We start from the raw sequence: 22,087 nt of genomic DNA, 5'->3' as shown, positions 1-22,087 counted from the left end.
CCTTATTGTTCTGGACTAGGAGGGGGAAGGGGAAGGGGAAAGGAGATAGGAAACCAATATTCATGTGAGTCACTTTATGGAGGTGGTTCAGCACTGATCCAGCAATATCTCTGAAGTCTGCATGCATAAATTCGGAATATGAGGGGGGGAAGTAGCATTAATTTAGGGCCTACTTAGTGTCAGGTATTGTTTGAAAATTATATTACTTACTCCTTATAAAAGTCAATGAGTTATTTACCATTACCCTTATTTTACAAAGGAAGGAATGGCATCTCAGAGTAACACATTCAAAAATCACTCTAAAGATAAAATGATCTTTCCCATGAAAACTCATGGTCCTTTCATGAGACATTAACTACTGTGATACTGTGATTGTGTGAGGAATGTTAGCAGTTTGAATGCTATCAGGATGAAATCTAATTTTATGGTACATTTATTGGGATTTTAACCTCTAAAAATTGGACTAATAGTGGTGAGGGAATGATATTAGGAAACCATTCTGAGGATCACATCAATGATGAATTCCTATGATTTTTCTTCTGTAAACTAAAGTTGCCAGTCAGCAAATCAGAATTTGTAGGCAGTATATAAATACAGTCAGTTGCATTAGTTGGCAATTTGTGCATTTGTTTCTGGCTTTGACAAGAATGGACACACTTTGGAAAAGCATGGAGATGCTCACCTTCAATCAGAGCAAGGTGCTTCAGAGTGAAAATGTTGGCAGGTTAAATCTCAAGATACCCTCACGTTATGTTGTTGGAATTATAAAGGGTGAGAATCGACTCAGGAAGGATTCAAAATAAGGCTCAATTATGAAACTAGTGTAGGTAAATAATTTCATATTTACACAAATATCTCTTTAACCCTCATGGTTTATTCCTTTTAAATTAACTAGGTGTAGACCAGTTAGGAGTCATAAAGAACTAATACCTTAACTTATAGTTGCTTCTGCAAGAACTAGTTAGATTTCAACCCTCACTGGTACTAGCAAGTTGTCCCAGGTAAACGCTATGTACATGCTTAAAATAATGCTTTAAAATTTCTTTTGTATTTAAATTGCTAAGAGCAGGCTTGAGTCTCGTTGGGTCTCCCCAGACCTATTCTGCTCTGCTCTATGGTCCGGAATGCTGGCAGTGGAGGATTTCATCAACAGATTCCCTTCCTCTGCCTTCCAGTTGGATTCAGCCAATGTGTGGCACCAACATGAGTCTAGAGGGCGGTGAAGTGGGAATTCTGGGTTGCTTTCTTGCTGGGTTGTGGCGAATTCTAATAGGGCCACCCTTACTGAAGAATTGCCTTTCCAGGTTCTGATAATCTTTCCTTACCTTCCATATCCAAGTGCCAGTGTTTCCCTGCTGCTAGCCCAGGATACTCCACGGCATCTTGTTGATTTCCCTAGCTCTACCCACACCTCTGTAAAGAGGCTATGAAATTCTCCTCAAATTACCTAGTGTGGCTGTGCCGTCTGTTTCCTGCCTTGACCCTGACCAGTTTCTGTTCAGCACAGTGTTTTATATACATAGTAGGGCATTCAATAAAGGCCTTTTAAATCAATTAACAGAGTGGTTTGACCATTCTAACATGTCCATTCAAAAATTGCATATACTAGCCCTGACCGGCTTGGCTCAGTGGATAGAGCATCGGCCTGCGGACTCAGGGGTCCCAGGTTCGATTCTGGTCGGGGGCATGTACCTTGGTTGCGGGCACATCCCCAGTGGGGGGCATGCAGGAGGCAGCTGATGGATGTTTCTCTCTCATCGATGTTTCTGACTCTCTCTCTCTCCCCTCCTCTCTGTAAAAAATCAATAAAATATATTTAAAAAAAAATTGCATATACTAGAGCAGTGGTCGGCAAACCGTGGCTCCGCAAACCGCGGCTCACGAGCCACATGTGGTTCTTTGGCCCCTTGAGTGTGGCTCTTCCACAAAATACCGGCTCTTCCACAAAATACCAACTTCTGCACATGGGCCACGAAGTTTCAATCACACTGTACGTGCGCGCCCATACATGGTATTTTGTGGAAGAGCCACACTCAAGGGGCCAAAGAACCGCATGTGGCTTGTGAGCTGTGGTTTCCCGACCACAGTACTAGGGTAACCAATTTTTAAAAATATTTTTATTTATTTTTTTTCAATTAAATCTTTATTGTTCAGATTATTACATTAGTTACTCTTTTTTCCCCCCATAGCTCCCCTCCACCCAGTTCCCACCCCACCCTCTGCCCTCACTCACTCCCCACCCACTGTCCTCATCCATAGGTGCACGATTATTGTCCAATCTCTTCCCTCACCCCCACACCCCTTTCTCCCCCCCAAGAATAGTCAGTCCATTCCCTTTCTATGTCCCTGATTCTATTACAATTACCAGTTCAGACTGTTCATCAGATTATTTATTCACTTGATTTTTAGATTCCCTTGTTGATAGATGTGTATTTGTTGTTCATAATTTGTATCTTTACCTTTTTCTTCTTCTTCCTCTTCTTAAAGGATACCTTTCAGCATTTCATATAATACTGGTTTGGTGGTGATGAACTCCTTTAGCTTTTTCTTATATGTGAAGCTCTTTATCTGGCCTTCACTTCTGAATGATAGCTTTGCTGGATAAAGTAATCTTGGTTGTAGGTTCTTGGTATGCATCACTTTGAATATTTCTTGCCATTCCCTTCTGGCCTGCAAAGTTTCTGTTGAGAAATCAGCTGACAGTCGTATGGGTACTCCCTTGTAGGTAACTGAGTTTCTTTCTCTTGCTGCTTTTAGGATTCTCTCTTTGTCTTTTGCTCTTGGCATTTTAATTATGATGTGTCTTGGTGTGGTCCTCTTTGGCTTCCTTTTGTTTGGGGTTCTCTGCACTTCCTGGACTTGTAAGTCTATTTCTTTCACCAGGTAGGGGAAGTTTTCTGTCATTATTTCTTCAAATAGGTTTTCAATATCTTGCTCTCTCTCTTCTTCTGGCACCCCTATAATTTGGATGTTGGTATGCTTGAAGCTGTCCCAGAGGCTCCTTACACTATCTTCGTATTTTTGGATTCTTTTTTCATTTTGCTTTTCCAGTTGGGTGTTTTTTGCTTCTTCGTATTTCAAATTTTTGACTTGATTCTTGTGACCCTCTGGTCAGCTGTTGGGAGTCTGTATAATATTCTTTATTTCAGTCAGTGTATGCTTAATTTCTAGTTGGTTCTTTATCACAACATCGAGGGTCTCATTAGATTTCTTGAGGATCTCACTACATTTATCGGCGGTCTCACGAGTCTTCTTGAAGATCTCACTACATTTATAGGCGGTCTCACCAGTCTTTTCGAGGGCCTTCTTAAATTTATCAGCGGCTTCTAGACAGTTATTTAAAGACCTTAAAAGTGTAGTTTTGAACTCTATATCCAACAGTTTGCTTTCCTCCATTTCTGTCATTTGTGTCCTGTTTCTTTGTCTTGGCATTTTTTATGCTTCGCTGTGTCGGTAGAGTGCCTTTCTGTGCTAAGTGTCCCAATTACCAGAGGTAGACACTCTTGGTGCACCCCCTTGTGGGCTTTGTGCACAGTCTTGTTGTAGTTAAGCCTTGATTGTTGTAGTTATCACTGTGAGGAATTGACCTCCAGGCCAATTGGCTGTGAGAATCAGCTGTGTCTGCAGTGGGAGAACTTCTGTGCTGGAGACACCCCTCTGGGGCTAGACTTGCTTCGATGGGGCTTTGGTGCTCACTGAGTCTGCCCCCTGAGTGTGTCTTTTATGGTTCCATGGAGCTGCAAACTGGATGGTGCCACTCTGACCTCTGGGCTTCCTGGCTCCTGGATCTCTAGGGAGGTGCTAATCTAGCCTTTGCCTGAGGCTATCCAGCAAAAGTCTCCCTGCAGGACTTGGGCGGGGCGGGTCCCATGGGATCAACAGGTTGGGGTTAGCAATTATGGCTGCTCTCAGAGGCTATGCTTCTCAGTGTCCCAGTAATCGCTGCAAGCCCCACGGAGAGAAAGCTGTTTTAGGGTTCTGAGCGATGCCAGGCAGACCCACTTCTCCCGTATGAGTCTGGGTCCCTAGAGACTTGCCCGGAACTGGAGCTCAGAGCCCGAGACTCCCTCCTGACTGAAAACGACGACTGCGCCCTCAGCCGCCAGCCCACTCCGCATGCACTCTGCACCTTAGTATTTTACTTCAGCACTGGCCTCCTCTGAGTCTCGGTATGTTTTTCTCTTTCCTCCTAGGTGTAGAACTTCCACTCAGCCAGCCTTCCTGTGGTTCTGGATGATGTTTGTTCTGTCTTTTAGTTGTATTTTTGAAGTGGTTGTTCGAGGCAGCAAACTCCGGTGTTTACCTATGCCACCATCTTGGTTTCTCCCAGATGAATGGTTTTTATGCAACAGCACTCTTCTTACCTTTGGCAGAAAGTATCTTCAGTTATCACGAACGTGTAAAGTATTTTTCTGTTAGAATGCTGCAGGGGTCCAATTTTTAAAAATATTTTAAATATTTTTTATTGAAACAAGTTATAGAGGTAAAAGAAGGGCCCTTGGAGCTTGTTTCCGTTCGTTTGGGTCTGTGGGGAGTACTCAGGACTCAGGACTTTAGTTTAAAAATCAAAGCAATTTTGGGAAACCAGATGAGTTGGTCATTGTAGCATGCACTTTTTAAAGACTTTAAATTGGTTTCTAAAGAACATTATCATACCTTTCAAAATATTTCTATGATTATATTTAAGCTAAAGTTGTTTTATTAAACAATGGAGTATTTCCCACACGAGAAAACCTTTCTGGCATGCTTTTCTTAAAGCAAATTGCTGTAATGTGAACAGAGCGTGCTCTATTGTATTTTGGAACTAGTGAGACACCAGAAAGCGCCGTGCATGCTTATTAGGAAGTTTTGAATGAATAGAGTGGCAAAGTGCACTACAGTGAAAAAATGGGGCTTCGTGAATATGGTTCCTGATTAAAAAAGAAAACACTTCTAGGCATTTTCTTGTCCTTCTTGTGTGCTATTATCCTGAGAACATGGGATGATATTTACATATTATGAAGAGCATATTTTATTGTTTTGTGTTACTATTTCTACTTATTAGTATATTTTAATTCTCAAGAGATAGATCAGTTGGAAAAGAAAAGCAGTAACCTCAAATAAAGCTAACATTTTGAGAAGAACTCTTAATTTACACGTTGGAATATAGTTTATTTTTTTCCATTACAGATATGTTTATTAAATGACAATATTAACAGCTATCATACTGCTTTAGTAAATAGGCTACTAGGGAGGAGAAAATTTTAATTGGGCTAAAAATCTACCATTGTCTGAATGTTTTTCAGTTCAAGATAATATTTTCTGGTAAGAGAGTTTTTGACTATTTACTGCAGGATGTCAGAATTTCAAATATGCATCCCTTTACCCCTGCCATTTAATATTAATTTTCTTGATCTACTTATGCTCCCGAAATTATTGTTCCCTTCTAAGGGTCAGAAAAATTATTTAAAATAAATTGGTACCGCCCTAACTGGTTTGGCTCAGTGGATAGAGCGTCGGTCTGCGGACTGAAGGGTTCCAGGTTTGATTCCTGTCAAGGGCATATACCTTGGTTGTGGGCATATCCCCAGTAGGAGGTGTGCAGGAGGCAGCTGATTGATGTTTCTCTCTCATTGATGTTTCTAACTCTCTATTCCTCTCCCTTTCTCTCTATAAAAAAATCAATAAAATATATTTTTTAAAAAATAAAATAAAATGGCTGTGGTTAAATTAGAATTTAATAACTAGTCTCAGGTAGCTCAGAAAAGCTCCCTTTGGTATTATCTCCACACTGACATTTATTGTATGCCTAATATGTGTAAGAGAATAATAGAAAATCAAGTTTCACAGTGGAAAAGTGCTCATTCAAACATCAAACCATTGGAGAGACAAAGTTAGTAGTTACTCATTTTGATTAGGCTTTATGAAATTACATTACATATTTTTTTTTACATTAAAATTTCAAGACTAGATTCTTTTTATTTTTTTAAAATATATTTTTATTTATTTCAGAGAAGAAGAGAGAGGGAGAAAGAGATAGAAGCATCAATGATGAGAGAGAATCATTGATCAACTGCCTCCTGCTCTCCCCCCACTGGGGATTGAACACTCAAACCGGCATGTGCCATTAACTGGATTTGAACCTGGGACCCTTTAGTCTGCAGGTGATGCTCTATCCACTGAGCCAAACCAGCTAGGGCCTAGATTTTCCTTTCGTTTTGTAACTTTGAGAAATTTGTTAGAATTTGACTCAATGTTTATAAGCAACAATTTTTTTTTTCAGAGAAATGTGAAGACATGAAATAAGATCTAAGTCCTAAAGTAAAACTCCCCCTGACTGTGTAGCTTGCCCACAGATGTATTTTGCAAGGTTAGGATGTGATGATTGTGATTGATAATGCCGTAGAGTTTAAGTTTACTGGACATAGTAATTATTGGGTCATAATCCTGAGTTACTATTACCAGTGAACTGAAGAAAGGGATATGGAAAACAAAGGACCTGTGACTCCATCAGCAGAGAGGGGAGGACTTGCCAAATCTCAGTTTTCTTTGGTATAGGAAAAATTTTTCTCTCTCTGTAATGGCACTAGGAGATATGTTGGGGAAAGTGCCAAGAGATCTTCAAAATAAAGATTCTGGAGACCATTTCAAGGAACAGAAAATGCTAATAAAAAGATCAAGAAAGGAGAACCAAGATGGCGGCATAGGTAAACACCGGAAATTTCTGCCTCGCACAACCACTTCAAAAAAATACAACTAAAAGACAAAACGGACATCATCCAGAACCACAGGAAGGCTGCCTGAGTGGAAATTCTACAGCTAGAAGGAAATAGAAAAGTACACTGAGACTCAGGGGAGGTGTGGAAGTAAAGTGCAGAGTTACGGAGGCGTACACGGAAAGGGCTGGCAGCTGAGGACATGGTTGTCTTTTTGAATCGGGAGGGAGTCTCAAGCTCCCAACTGCTCTAAACTCCAGTTGTGGGCGAGTCTCTGGGGACCCAGACTCATACAGGGAGAAACTGGACTGTCTGGCAGTGGGCGGAACTCGAAGGTGGCTTTCTCTCAGAGGTGCTTGCAGCGATTGCCGGGACACTGAGAAGCGGAGCCTCTTAGGGCAGGACTGAGGAGCAGCCATAGCTGCTTGCTCCACCCTGTTGATCCCCTGAGACCCTGCCCCACCCAAGCTGTGCACAGAGGCTTTTGCATGTGAAAGGCCTGGCCCTTTGCAATCTGAAAATTACCTAACAAACTGCAGCTGGGTCAGAGAAACCCAGAACATCCAAAAGAAGGCCCAAACCCCCAGAGCAGCTTGCATTGCTTCACAGCTGGGCTCCTGCTGGGTAGCCTCAGGCAGAGGCTAAATTAGCACCTCCTTAGAGATCCAAGAGCCAGTGTACCCAGTGGTCAGAGTGGGACCATCCAGATTACAACTCCTCAGATCCATGAGGGACACACTCAAGTGGCAGACTCAGTGAGCACCAAAGCCCCACTGAAGCAAGTCCTGCCCCAGAAGAGTGTCTCCAGCACAGAAGTTCTCCCACTGCAGACACAGCTGATTCTCACAGCCAATTGGCCTGGAGGTCAATTCCTCCCAGTGATACCAACAGAAATCAAGGCTTAACTACAAAAACACTGTGCACGCAGCCCACAAAGGGGTGCACCAAGAGTGTCCACCTCAGGTAATTGGGGAGGCTGAGCCACTGGGCCCTATAGGACACCTAGCACACAAAGCCACTCTATCAACATAGGGAAGCATAAAAAATGCAGAGACAAAGAAACAGGTCACAAATGACAGAAATGGAGGAAAGCAAACTACTGGATATAGAGTTCAAAACAACACTTCTAAGGTTTTTCAAGAATTTTCTAGAAACCACCGATAAACTTAGTGAGACCCTCAAGAAATCTAGTGAGACCCTCGAGGATATGAAAAAGGACCAACTAGAAATTAAGCATACACTGACTGAAATAAAGAATATTATACATAGTTCCAACAGCAGACTAGAGGATTGCAAGAATCAAGTCAAAGATTTGAAATACGAAGAAGCAAAAAACACCCAACTGGAAAAACAAAATGAAAAAAGAATCCAAAAATACGAAGATAGTGTAAGGAGCCTCTGGGACAGCTTCAAGCATACCAACATCCGAATTATAGGGGTGCCAGAAGGAGAGAGAGAGAGCAAGATATTGAAAACCTATTTGAAGAAATAATGACATAAAACTTCCCTTACCTGGTGAAAGAAATAGATTTACAAGTCCAGGAAGCCCAGACAACCCCAAACAAAAGGAATCAAAAGAGGACCACACCGAGACAAATCATAATTAAAATGCCAAGAGCAAAAGACAAAGAGAGAATCCTAAAAGCAGCAAGAGAAAAACAGTCAGTTACCTACAAGGGAGTACCCATACAACTGTCAGCTGATTTCTCAACAGAAACCATGCAGGCCAGAGGGAGTGGCAAGAAATATTCAAAGTGATGAATCCCAAGAACCTACAACCAAGATTACTTTATCCAGCAAAGCTATCACTCAGAATTGAAGGTCAGATAAAGAGCTTCACAGATAAGAAACAGCTAAAGGAGTTCATCATCACTAAGCCAGTATTATATGAAATGCTGAATGGTATCCTTTAAGAAGAGGAAGAAGAAGAAAAAGGTAAAGATACAAATTATGAACAACAAATACACATCTATCAACAAGGGAATCTAAAAATCAAGTGAATAAATAATCTGATGAACAGACTAAACTGGTGAATATAATAGAATCAGGGGCATAGAAAGGGAGTGGACTGACTATTCTCCGGGTGGGGAAGGGGTGTGGGGGGTGCGGGAAGAGACTGGACAAAAATTGTACACCTATGGATGAGGACGGGGGAGGGGGTGTGGGGAGTAAGGTCAGAGGGTATGGTGGGAACCGGGTGGAGGGGAGCTATGGGGGGAAAAAAGAGGAATAACTGTAATAATCTGAAAAATAAAGATTTAATTAAAGAAATAAACTAAATAGAAAAGTAAAAAAAAAAAGATCAAGGAAATGTCACACTGCAAATAGACAGACTATCTGATTTTAATTCAAAATGCCTCAATATCAGTAATGATGGTCTGCTTTGAGGTATGCCATTCAAGGGTCACTCCTTAATAGTTCTCCTATCTTTGCTGTCTTCATTATAGCTTCATTCATTTGGTTCTAGAAGACATTTTAATGTTCATGAAAATGGGTCCTTAAGAGCCATGAAAATGAGTATCTTATTAATTAAAGTCAGTTCAGGCCTTGCAAGAATGAATGTCAAGACAGATGTATAGATGGGAAGGGAGTATCACATGACAGGTGAGAAGTACATTAAAGGCAGGCAAAATGAGGCCAAAGTTTAAATCGCTTGATATTAAATTTTGTCTTAAGACAATTTTGTCTAATGTACTAACATAGTTAAATATGTCTTTTGACTCTGTAATTCCACTTCTAAAAATTTATATTAAGGAAAAAAACTTCAGATGCATAAACAGGATGAACATGCAAGAACTTTGGTCACAGTATTCTCTAAAAGCAGTATAAAAGAGGAAATAACCTCTCATCTATCAGTAAGGGGTTGGAATATTTCTGCAGGAATTCAAAATGATGATGTTGATGTGCATGTGAAAGAGGCTATGATATATTATTTTTAGTTAAAGAGGAAATAATACAAAAAGTTATGTCTAAGGGAGACACATTGATTAGTTGCTTCCTGTAAGCAACCTGACCATGGCCAAGGATTGAACCTGCAACTAAGTACATGCCCTTGACTGGGAATTGAAACCCCAATTCTGGCTGACATTCTTTTCTTTTCTTTTTTAAATATACTTTTGTTGATTTCAGAGAGGAAGGGAGAGGAGAGAGAGATTGAAACATCAATGATGAGAGAGAATCATTGATTGGCTGCCTCCTGCGTGCCCCACATTGGGAATCAAGCCTACAACCCGGGCATGTGTCCTGACCAGGAATTGAACTGTGACCTCCTGGTTCACAGGTCAATGCTCAACCATTGAACCATGCTGGCCGGGCTGGATGACTTTTAAAAAAAATTTTTTATACTTTTAGATAAAAAAACTGTATGTACATGTATTACCTTGAAAATCAGAAAAACAACTAAAACAAACAAATCTATCATTTTAAACAGCAAAATGCACTTCACCTAAACAGAAATCCTTGACCGTTGATTGTGGATGTCTCAGCTGCAGCAGGAAGTGTCTTTGCTGGGAAATGAAGAGCCCCGTCTGCACGTGGGCTCTGGAAGCTGCAGCAATGAAAGCATCTCAGTAGTCAAAACAGGAATCAGGGAACTGAGAACAAGCTGTTTGAAACATGACTTTGGACTCTGTATTTTCCTTCCACCCTTCTCTTCCTCATTTTTGTCCCAATTTCTCACTGCCTGAAGTGCTTGCTCTTGAATGCCTCACTGATTTCAAACCCATCATTCCCAAAACTGACTCAGACTTCCACGAGTCTTTCTTGATGGGATGTAATCTCTCCTTCATTGATCTTCCGTAGCAATTTGTGCTTCCCTTGGGGCACCTTCCTCCTGCTACCTGTGTCTCTGTGTTGTATCGATTTGAGCATCTGTCTTATTTCCCTTGCTGGATAAAAGGTCCCTGAGGCAGTGCCTTTGTTTTACTCAAGGCTATCCACCCCGAAGCACCTAGCCTTGCACTTTTCTGAGAGGAGCCATTAAAAAGCATGTACATGTACAGCAAATAAATGAAAGAATGGACAAATGACTTCTGCAGGTACAGCTGTCATGACTTGCTTGTTTATCTTAGCAATGTAGAAAACCACTTTCCCATACTATTTTGCCCTGTCAAGAACCCAGGAATGCCTTTGTGAGGATAAGGCAGAAAGAATTAGTTCTGCCTTCTCTGATATTTGTAAACATAGGTGTAGGATGTGCTGTCATTTGACTTGGAGGAAGTGGAAAATGGAACCAAGCCAACAATTTCTTAGGTCATTAAAAGTTATTATAGAAAGTAGTAAGAGACATGAAAGTAATCATTGCGATAGAACGAAAGCTACAAAAATATTAATTTAGAGAAGCCAGATGGGAGAAGACATAAAGAGAATAAAGGAGGGGAGAGCTTGCAAGACAAGGTGTCAGAACAGCTATAGTATGACAATTGGAATACCAGAATGCTTATGTTGATTAATTTCTAAATGCATACCAGTAAACTCATTATTTTTAAATAAAATTATCCTTCTAAGAATTCTACCCTACTGCATCAGAACCAATTCAGGTGCTAGAAGGTCTTACCACTGTTTCTCCTCAGATATAATTTCTAGGTAGTACTCCCTATATTGCCAGTTCTTATTCCTGTTTTCCCCTGGGCTGGCATAAAATTCTTCTGGGTCTCTGTGTTCTCTCATTGCCACATGCAATTACAATCCCAACAAGAGGGATTTAATAAAGTAAATGGAAAAATGAAGACCAGCAGCATTTAACTAATTGCAAGGTCCAGACCAAACCTGAGAGGGAGCCAGTAAGTATTAAGCACTGCATCAAGAGCAGCAACACATTTATCATGAGAAAGACTAAAAAACAATTTTTAAAGTTGCCAAACCTGCTTTTTTCTTCACAAAAATAAATGCCAATGTCTTGCTTATCTGCAATGTATAATGAAATATCTTATCTAATAATAGAGAAACATGGTAATTAACTGTAACTTCGCTACCCTTCCCATTAGCTAATCAGCAGGATATGCAAATTAACTGCCAACAAAGATGGTGGCCAGCAGCTACGCAGCTGAAGCGAGCAGGAGGCTTGCTTGCTCCAGTGATGGAGGAAGCCAAGGTTCCCCGCCTGCCTCAGCCCAGCTCTGAGCTCCAGATGCAACAATGTTGCAATTATAGAAGCTAAACAAACTCCAGAAACCTGCTTTCAGCCACCAGCGGGCTCAGAGCTGGAGCCAGTTCTCAGCTCCAGCGATAGCTATAGAAGGTAAATAAATCCCAGAAAAAAAGAAAAAGAGAAAAAAAAGAGGCTGGGAGCTTCAGTTACCTGCCAGCCTGAAAACGGCCCTCAGCCCCTCACCCAGACTGGCCAGGCACCCCAGTGGGGACTCCTACCCTGAAGGGGGTGTGTCCAGCTGCAAACAGCCATCAGCCCATCATTCAGGCTGGTCAGGGACCCCAGTGGGGACCCGCACCCTGATCTGGGACACCCTTCAGGGCAAACCAGCCATCCCCCAACCGTGCACCAGGCCTCTATCCTATATAGTAAAAGGATAATATGAAAACTGACCCTAACATCAGAAAGACTGGGAATGACTGGTCACTATGACACACACTGACCACCAGGAGGCAGATGCTCAATGCAGGAACTGCCCTCTGGTGGTCAGTGCGCTCTCACAGGGGGGAGCTCTGCTTGGCCACAAGCCAGGCTGACGGATGCCAGTACAGCAGTGGTGGTGGGAGCCTCTCCTGCCTCCTCAGCAGCACTAAGGATGTCTGACTGTAGCTTAGGCCTGCTCCCCGCTGGCAAGTGGACATCCCCCTAGGGCTGCCGGGCTGCCAGAGGGATGTCTGATTGCCATCTTAGGCCCAATCCCCTGGGGAGCAGGCCTAAGCCAGCAAGTGGTCACCCCCGATGGGTCCCAGACTGCGAAAGGGCACAAGCCGGGCTGAGGAACCCCCCTTCCCCCTCAAGTGCACAAATTTTTGTGCACCAGGCCTCTAGTCCTATATAATAAAAGGGTAATATGCAAATTGGCCCTAATGGCGGAACAACTTGGGAATGACGGGTCACTATGAAGCGCACTGACCACCAGGGGCAGATGCTCAATGCAGGAGCTGCCCTCTGGTGGTCAGTGTGCTCCTACAGGGGGAGTGCTGCTCAGCCAGAAGCCCTAAGCTGGCTCACGGCTGGTGAGCACAGGGCGGGAGTGTCTCCCACCTCTGTGGCAGTGCTAAGGATGTCCAACTGATGGCTTAGGCCCACTCCCTCAGTTGGACATCCCCCGAGGGCTCCCGGACTGTGAGAGGGCACAGGCTGGGCTGAGGGACCCCCGCCCCCTGAGTGCACGATTTTCGTGCACTGGGCCTCTAGCTACAATATATTAAAGAGTAAGTAAGCCACATGGCCTGGGATTCATTGTGAGAGTTGGAAGGCTGCCATTTAGGTCATGAAAACGTGTCTGCTTCACACCTTAAGGACCAATTCAAATTCTTCCTTTGCCTTTTCTAATAGGCTGGAGATGGTCCTTGTCCTCAAGTTGCCTACAGTCTAGTAGGGAAACAAACACATAACCAGAATCTTTTTTTTTTTTTAATATATTTTATTGATTTTTTACAGAGAGGAAAGGAGAGAGATAGAGAGTTAGAAACATCGATGAGAGAGAAACATCGATCAGCTGCCTCCTGCACATCTCCTACTGGGGATGTTCCCGCAACCCAGGTACATGCCCTTGACCGGAATCGAACCTGGGACCTTTCAGTCCGCAGGGCAACGCTCTATCCACTGAGCCAAACCGGTTTTGGCACATAACCAGAATCTTATAAAAAAGGTCTGAAAATGAGGAAAGTGTAAAAAGGTGTTCAAACAGAGGCTAGGAAATGATTCATTCAGAGCTGAGGAGAACAGGAGCAAAGACACAGGGGCTGGAAAGGCTCGGCGTGTTTACAGAGCAGGGAGTGGAGGGGCTGCCTGTGGAGAGGGGTTATAGAACAGAGTTGGAGATGGTGCCAGAAAGTCTATACCTTTTGGAATTTGTTTTGAAAAAATAAAAACTGAACTCATGTCACAGATAGCTGAGCAGGACCCTAATTCAGGTGGTACATCAAGATCACTGCTGTCCACACAGGGGGCTGGGGAAACTGAGGTCTCTCTGAACCATCAGAACACTTAGGAATCCCATGGCAGTCAGCATGGCCCGGCACTCCAGAAGGTCATGAACGTGTGATGTGACCCTATAGGTCTAATAACACCCTTGTCATGTGTCCTCATTGGGTCCCTAAGGGTGGAAGCTGATATTTTATGACATAGTTTTATTTGAGACCAAGTGTGCTTTTCCTGGAAGCTGCCTTTCTGTTTTAGGTCAGGGAATGCTCGTGGTTGCCGAAAGCTGAAGACGATGCTGGAGCACGGCCCCTCTGTTCAAGGTTGACCACCAGCAATGCTCTGAAGGGGCCTGGGTTGGCCTTTCTCCTTTGAACCATAATGACAATAACTTCTGTTTATTGAGAGTTTATTAATCACCAGCATTGCATTGAACATTGCACAGGTGTTCTCTAATTTAATCTTCATAGCAATCCTGTGAGCAAGATCTGATAATTCTATTTGATAGATGAGGAATTGCAGTTCATAGAACTTGACTTCCCTTAAGCAGTACAACCAGTGATGAAGTTGGGGCTGGAACCCAGGCACTCTCATTTTCTTACTCTCTTATCTCCTTTCCTCTGGCAAAACCTGACTTCAGAAAAGGCACTAGAGACATACTGACACCTGGAATAAATATCCAGAGAGGTAGTATGGTATAGGGGTTAAGGATGTGAACCGCTTAGTAAATCTGACACGAGTTCGGGTACTGGTTTCACACCTTCCCTGTGTGACCAGACAAATGACCTAACTCTCCAACCTTCAGGGTCTCATCTATCTGTAAGACACTGGTAACAGCCACACATATCTCAGACTGTCCTAAGTGTGAAATGAAATGACAGGTAAAACATCCCTGACACGTGATGTGCTCTCAATAAATGTTAGCTGTTTTTATTATCCATAAGGAGTTTAGTGTGCACTCTCCACCACTGAGATATTTGCGTTTTACCAATCAAGTAGTTAAGTTAAAAAAAATGAATCGAATGGTAGAATTTTTAAGAATCTGTACTCAATTTTAATTAAGTAATACATGAATACCTACTTGATTGTAAGAATCTCAAATAGCCCTGACTGTTTTGGCTCAGTGGATAGAGCATTGGCCTGCAGACTGAAGGTTCCCAGGTTCAATTCTGGTCAAGGGAATGTACCTTGGTTGTGGGCACATCCCCAGTGGGGGGTGTGAAGAAGGTAGCTGATCAATGTTTCTCTCTCATTGATGTTTCTAACTCTCTATCCCTCTCCCTTCCTCTCTGTAAAAAAATCAATAAAATATATTTAAAAATAAATCTCAAATAGTACAGATAGTCAAGTTGCCTTTAATCATCCCCTTGATAGAATTTGGCTCATTGTCAGTTCTGTGGGGGAGTTTGGTTAAAGGGACAGAGAGGTCCTTTCTTGGCATCTGTGACACCATGAAGGCCACCATCTTGGGGCCAGCTTTCGTCTCACCTTATAGCTGAGAGTTCCTCTTCTCACCGTTCCTATGAATAGCAGGGCTGGGAATCATGAGTGATAGGAATGGAGGTGCCCGGTAGGCAGAGAAGCACCAGATCTGGGGAGATAGGTTCTAACCCTGCTCTGCTCCTGGCTGGCAGTGTGATCTTGGTCCTTACTCCACAATTGTAGAAAAAGGGTTAGAAATTAGAGAATAGTCAGGCCCATTTTCAGGGGCATTTCACTTGGCCCTCTCACTTGATTGATGTGGGAATGATGAACCACATCCATGCTAAGTGAGTTGACCAGGTCACATACCTAGTAGAGCTCAAGACTCCGAGGAAGCCCTCCCTGTAGTTCTTGTGCCTAGATATCTGTAGCAAATGAGCTGTGAATGCTTTTCTTTGCTCTCACAACCAATTCCTCCTAAATGGGAGCCATTTTAGGATTGATGTTTCTTTGCTGATTTTTTGTTCAGAGGATTTGTCCAATAGTGATAGTGGGGTATTAAAGTCCCCTACTATGATTGTATTGCTGTCATTCTCTCCCTTGATCTCCAGAAGTTTGTTTGTGTTTTTGGGTGCTCCTATATTGGGTGCATATATGTTTGCCAGCATTATGTCCTCTTGTTGTATTGCTCCCTTTAGTATTATGAAGTGGCCTTCCTTATCTCTTTTTACGTCCTTCACTTTGAGATCTAATTTGTCAGATATATGTATTACTACCCCAGCTTTTTTTCAGTTTCCATTTGCCTGAAAAACCTTTTTCCATCCCTTCACCATCAGTCTGTGTGCATCTTTTTTTCTGAGGTGGGTTTCCTGTAGACAGCAGATATATGGGTCATATTTTCTTATCCACTCAGTTACCCTATGTCTTTTGATTGGGGCATTTTATCCATTTACATTTAAAGTTATTATTGGTAGACTTGTTTGTCACCATTTTTATTCTTTATCCCTGCATTCCTCCTTTGTTTCCTATTTTTTCTTTTTACAGCAGACCCTTTAGCATTTCCTGCATTGCTGATTTGGTGGTAATAAACTCCCATAGTCCTTTTTTGCCTGTGAAGCTCCTGATTTCACCCTCAATTTTGATTGATAGCCTTGCTTGGTACAGTATTCTTGGATTCAGACCCTTCCTTTGCATGACTTTGTATATTTCATTCCATTACCTTCTTGCCTGATGTGTTTCTGTTGAGAAATCAGTTGCTAGTCTGATGGGGGATCCTTTGTAGGTAACTTTCTGTCTCTCTCTGGCTGCTTTTAAGATTCTTGCTTTGTCGTTGGTGTTTGCCAATTTAATTATAATGTGCCTTGGTGTAGGTCTTTTGGGGTTCATTTTGTTTGGGACTCTGTGAGCTTCTTGGATCTGTGTGAGTTTTTTCTTCCCTATATCAGGGAAGTTTTCTGTGATTATTTCTTCAAACAGGTTTTCTATTCTTTGCTCATTTTCCTTTCCTTCTGGCACCCCTATAATTAATTAAGTTATCATTTGTATACAATAAAATGCACCCATTTTAGAAGTCATACTTTTTAATACCTAGGTAAGAGATTTGGATGGCCAGAAGTCATATGATATAATAGGAATTTCAACAGGGTTGGCATTAAATTACAGTTCCATCATTTGCTAAATATGTAATTTTGGACAAATTACTTGAGTCTAAGGAACTCATTTTTCCATCTTCAATGGTGATAGGACTATAATACCCTTGCCCCAGGAAATGTGGAAAGAATAAAATAAAGTATTGTACATAAATGCTTGGCACATTTTACTCATTAGAATCTTCAAGGGTGGGGCCATCGTCTCTGCAAATTTGAAAAGCACCTTAGGTGACTCTGATGTACTAGTATAGCTTAAGTTTCAAATTATTGGTGTGGCAGTGGGGCCTATGGCAGAGAATGGCATGATTAGAGCTATACATTAGGACTTTTACTTTGTGGTGGCATTCACAGGGCCTGGAAGCCTGGGAGAATGAGAGAAGTCAGAGTGTGGAGAATCTGATTCAGAGGGGACACTGATAAGCTTGGTTTTAGTTAATGTTTGCTTATTCACCAACAAGCAAACATTGATTCAGGCCTACATGGAAGGAGGGCCTGTATTTCATACAGAGATTAATGTGTCCTCATTTCCCTGACTTGTCTCTTAAGGATCAACATGAGGCCTCTGTCTTCCTTGTCTCCTGCCTGACTCAGCACTGGTGCTGGCAGCGCAGGTCAGGACATATTAGGGGTTCCAGTGACTATGAGGTATAGAGCCCTCAGCTGCAGGTAGTCTATGGAGGTGATAGCTGGTGGGAAAGTTCACTGTCTTTCACTTTCCCACTGGATTTTTAGGCTGGGACTCACAACCGTTTCCCAGTCTAGATTTTATTCTTAATGCAAATCCTTAGATTCAGGTTCTGATTTTCTTTTTTGTGATGCTAGGACCTGCCAGGTAGAGTAGGAGTGAACAGGAAACCAGGAACTCTGATCTAGCATGACTGAGCAGCTGTAACAATGGCTAACAGAAAGAGCTACACAGAGTTCTTAGTTATCTTTCCTGTACAGTTGACTTCTTGGGACAAATACATGCCACCTCAGAGGACTTACACTGGCTACCTGTCATGTTATTGCAAGGAGATAACTGTTGTGAGAAGAAACAAAATATTCCTTACTGGCAGATAAGCAGGAAGCTTGAATATCTTGTTTTGTTCTCACTTGCATATCCCTCTTTTTTCTTGACTATAGCTACATGGTCCCATGAGAACCATGGTAGGGCAAATCAAACTAGGTAAGGGGGTTGAAGAGGGTCCCCAAGGAAGAGATTATTGATGTCAGATTGGAAGACTGGGAGCTAACTAAGGGAGAGGGTGGCAGGGTTAAAGGTTAGAGGTAGCAGCGTGGTTGGGCAGTGTTCAGTTACGTGAACAAAAGTCAGGGCATGAAACAATCCTATCTAATAATAGACAAACATGGTAATTGACCGTACCTTTGCTTCGCCTCCCATCAGCTAATCAGCATGATATGCAAATTAACTGCCAACAAAGATGGCGGCTAATTTGCATACTGCAGGCAGGGTGGGACAGCGCCATCCTGCCTGCCCTGCCGCCATCTGGGCCTACTATCTGCAACCCGGGGTGGTGGGCATCCTGTGTGCAACCTGACCCAGGGCGGCGCCTCAACCCCTGGATCGGTCCTGCCGTGTGCACAACCGGGGGAGGGGGGCAGGCACCGAGGGATCAGGCCTGCCATCTGCCACCTGGGGAGCGGGCCTAAGCCAGCAGGTGGTTATCTCCTGAGGGGTCCCAGACTGTGAGAGGGCACAAGTGGGGCTGAGGGACACCCCCCACTCCTCCTCCCTCGCCAGTGCAAAATCCTATATAATAAAAGTCTAATATGCCAATCGACCTAATGGCAGAACTACTGGTGGAATGACCAGTTGCTATGACGCACACTGACCACCAGGGTTCAGATGCTCAATGCAGGAGCTACACCCTGGTGGTCAGTGTGCTCAGCCAGAAGCAGGGCTCATGGCTGGTGAGTGCAGCTGCTGTGGCGGGAGCTTCTTCCACTTCTGCAGCAGCGCTAAGGAGCAACGAGCCAAGTGGTAAGAAGCGAGGGGTCCCGGACTGTGAGAGGGCGCAGGCTGGGCTGAGGTACCCTTCCCTCCACCCCACCCCCAGTGCACAAATGTTGTGCACTGGGCCTCTAGTTTAAAACATAACTATCACTGTTTACGATGAGGTTGGAGAGATAGGTATGGAATGGACTAAGTCAGCATAACTTCTGACTTAGGATGATCAAGCCTAGACAGTTTGGCTCAGCGGATAGAGCATCTGCCTGTGGACCAAAGGGTCCTGGGTTTGATTCCGGTCAAGGGCACATACCTTGGTTGCAGGCTCCTCCCTTGTGCAGGTCCATGAGTTTCTCTCACATCGATGTCTTTCCATCTCTCTTCCAACCTCCCTAAAAAATCAATGGAAAAATATCCTCGTGTGAGGATTAACAAAAACAAACAAAAACACAGAAAAGGATAATCAAAAGGGTGGCACTGAAAACTTTTTGAAGCAGGAGGGTAAAATAAATTAGCTTTTCATTCTGTAAAGATTATGTGGCTGCAGCATAAAGATAAGATTGGAGAAGGGCCAGAGTATTTTGGGGAGTAGTTCAGGTGAGAGGTGATGGTAACTTGGTTTATGTAATGTACTAAAGCAGCTGTGGGCAAACTACAGCCCACGGGCCGCATCCGGCCCATTTGAAATGAATAAAACGGAAAAAAAAGAAGACCGTACCCTTTTATGTAATGATGTTTACTTTGAATTTATATTAGTTCACACAAACACTCCATCCATGCTTTTGTTCCGGCCCTCCGGTCCAGTTTAAGAACCCATTGTGGCCCTCGAGTCAAAAAGTTTGCCCACCCCTGTACTAAAGACAGAGATGAAGCAAAGATTTAGGAAGCAGGTTGGCAGTCCTTGAGGATGAATAGGGATGATTATGTGAATCAATGGAAGTTATATGTAGTGACCATCGTGTCCTACTGTCAGTTCGACTCCCTAAGCCCCAAATGGAGTGCCTTGTCTTTTTCCCACATATCTCTGGCTTGCCATTTACTAGTTGTTTGTGTTCCCCTTAAATTTATAATTTGAAACCTCATGCCCAACCTGATCATATTAGGACATGGAACCGTTTGGGAGGTACTCTTGGAGCCCTCCTGAATGGGATTAGTGCCTTATAAAGAGGCCCAAAGAGCGCCCTTGACCCTTCCACCGTGTGAGGACACAGTGGGAAGACAGTGTCTATGACCCTTCCACCGTGTGAGGACACAGTGGGAAGACAGTGTCTATGAGCCAGGAAGTGAGCCCACACCAGACACCGAATCTGCCAGTGCCTTGATCTTGGACTTCCCAGTCTCCAGAGCTGTGAAGATAAATGTTGATTGGCTAAGCCACCCAGTCCGTGCAATTCTGTTGTAGCAGCCCAAATGGCCTAAGACATGGCATATATCTGTTAATGACACAATCATTTTCCAGTCATGTGATCCAAAATCTGGACATAATTTTGGACTGCTATCTTTCTTCTAGCCCCAATTTTAATTAATTACAAAGTCCAGATTTTTTTCCTTTTGAAATGTCTCTTGCATCTTTTCCCCCTTTTTATTCCTATTCAGGCCCCTATTATATAAAATACCTGGCAGGTGGTGCTTAAACATTATCTCCCAACTATGGTCTCCATCCTGAACAATGTAACTAAGTTGGTCTCTCAAACATTGCTGTCATCATCCTCTTCCTTCTACTAAGGCTTGCAGTGAGTGATTCCCCACTGGCCTGAAGTAGAAATTGGAATGCCTTTGTTTAGAATTCAAGGCCTTCTGTGGTTGGTCTCCAATTTACTTTGCCACAATCTGCTTCCCAATAACAGTTTGTTTTTGTTTTGTTAATCCTCACCAGAGGATATTTTTTTCATTGTTTTTTATTTTTCCAGAAAGAGTGGAAGAGAGGGAGGGAGGGAGAGAGAGAGAGAGAGAGAGAGAGAGAGAGAGAGAGAGAGAGAGAGAGAGAAACAACATTGATGTGAGAGAGACGCATTGATTGGTTGCCTCCCACATGTAAAGCCACAAGGGCTAGGGACCCAGGTACATACCCTTGACCAGGAATTGAATCTACTTCCCTTCTGTGCATGGGCCGACACTCTAGCCCAGTGGTTCTCAACCTTCCTAATGCCGCGACCCTTTAATACAGTTCCTCATGTTGTGGTGACCCCCGATTTCACTGTCACAAATTGAACATAATTAAAGCATAGTGATTAATCACAAAAACAATATGTAATTATATATGTGTTTTCCGATGGTCTTAGGCAACCCCTGTGAAAGGGTCGTTCGACCCCCAAAGGGGTTGCGACCCACAGGTTGAGGACTGCTGCGAGTCTAACCAGGGAGCAACAACAGCCAGGGCCCAATAATAGTAGCTTTAAAAACTATCTTAAAAGTTACAGAACACTTTGTTCAAATGGAATCTTTTGTTAAAAAGCATGGCAGATCCACAAGGAAAGCATATGCAAGAGGAGCTTTGACTGAGGCAGGAAGGGGGACTGATTTCCTCCCCCTTTCCATTGCCTCCTTTCCATCCTACCTGCTCTGTCCCCGGAGATGGGTTTCTTTAGAATGTGTTTGAAGTCCATCTCCTTTCAGGAATGTGCTTAGGTAGAAATAGGTGTTCTTAAGGAACAAGTGGGTCACTAACCCTAACCTATGCTTCCCTGCAGGGGACCTCCGGCCTGCCTCTCCTCTGCTTGTTTCCTCAGCCGGCAGGGGCTCTGCCTCCTAAAAGGCACCCTCTGTGGTGTGATGCGAACATTCATACCTCTGTGCGGTGAGCAGCAGCAGTTTAATGGTGCTGCTTCTTGTAGCATCTTTTGAGAGTCTAAGGGCATTGCAACAAATCACAGCCCAGGAAAAGCAGTTTTTCAGAGCTGTCCAATGTCCCCCCTCAGTCTTATTTGATCTAGAAAATGTTGTGTCCAGAGCAGTGATTTTTAAACCTGGGAAACGGGCTCTGTATAAAATCCTCCCCCCTGCCCCCTACACAACCAGGAAAATGAGCACCAGAGGACTGTGAGAGGAGAATGGAGGTATTAAGTTGAGCTCCAGGGGAGCTGAGAGGATAGTAATACTCAGTGATAATAATATGACAGTGTTCTTTGTGGCTATCACATTAGAATTTACAATATATCTTTCTTATGAGGAAACAGAAGAGTTGAAAGTGCAGAAGAAGTAGGTTTTCAATGTTGAACTGATGGAGTTTGAAATACCTGTGGGTCAATAGGACCAGGGCAGATTTCCAGCAGGCAGTTGGAAATTTGGGTCTGGG

This window comes from Myotis nattereri (assembly GCF_964212035.1).
Source record: "Myotis nattereri genome assembly, chromosome: 3".
In the NCBI taxonomy this organism is placed as follows: domain Eukaryota; kingdom Metazoa; phylum Chordata; class Mammalia; order Chiroptera; family Vespertilionidae; genus Myotis; species Myotis nattereri.
Note: the sequence above shows the minus strand (reverse complement) of the source record.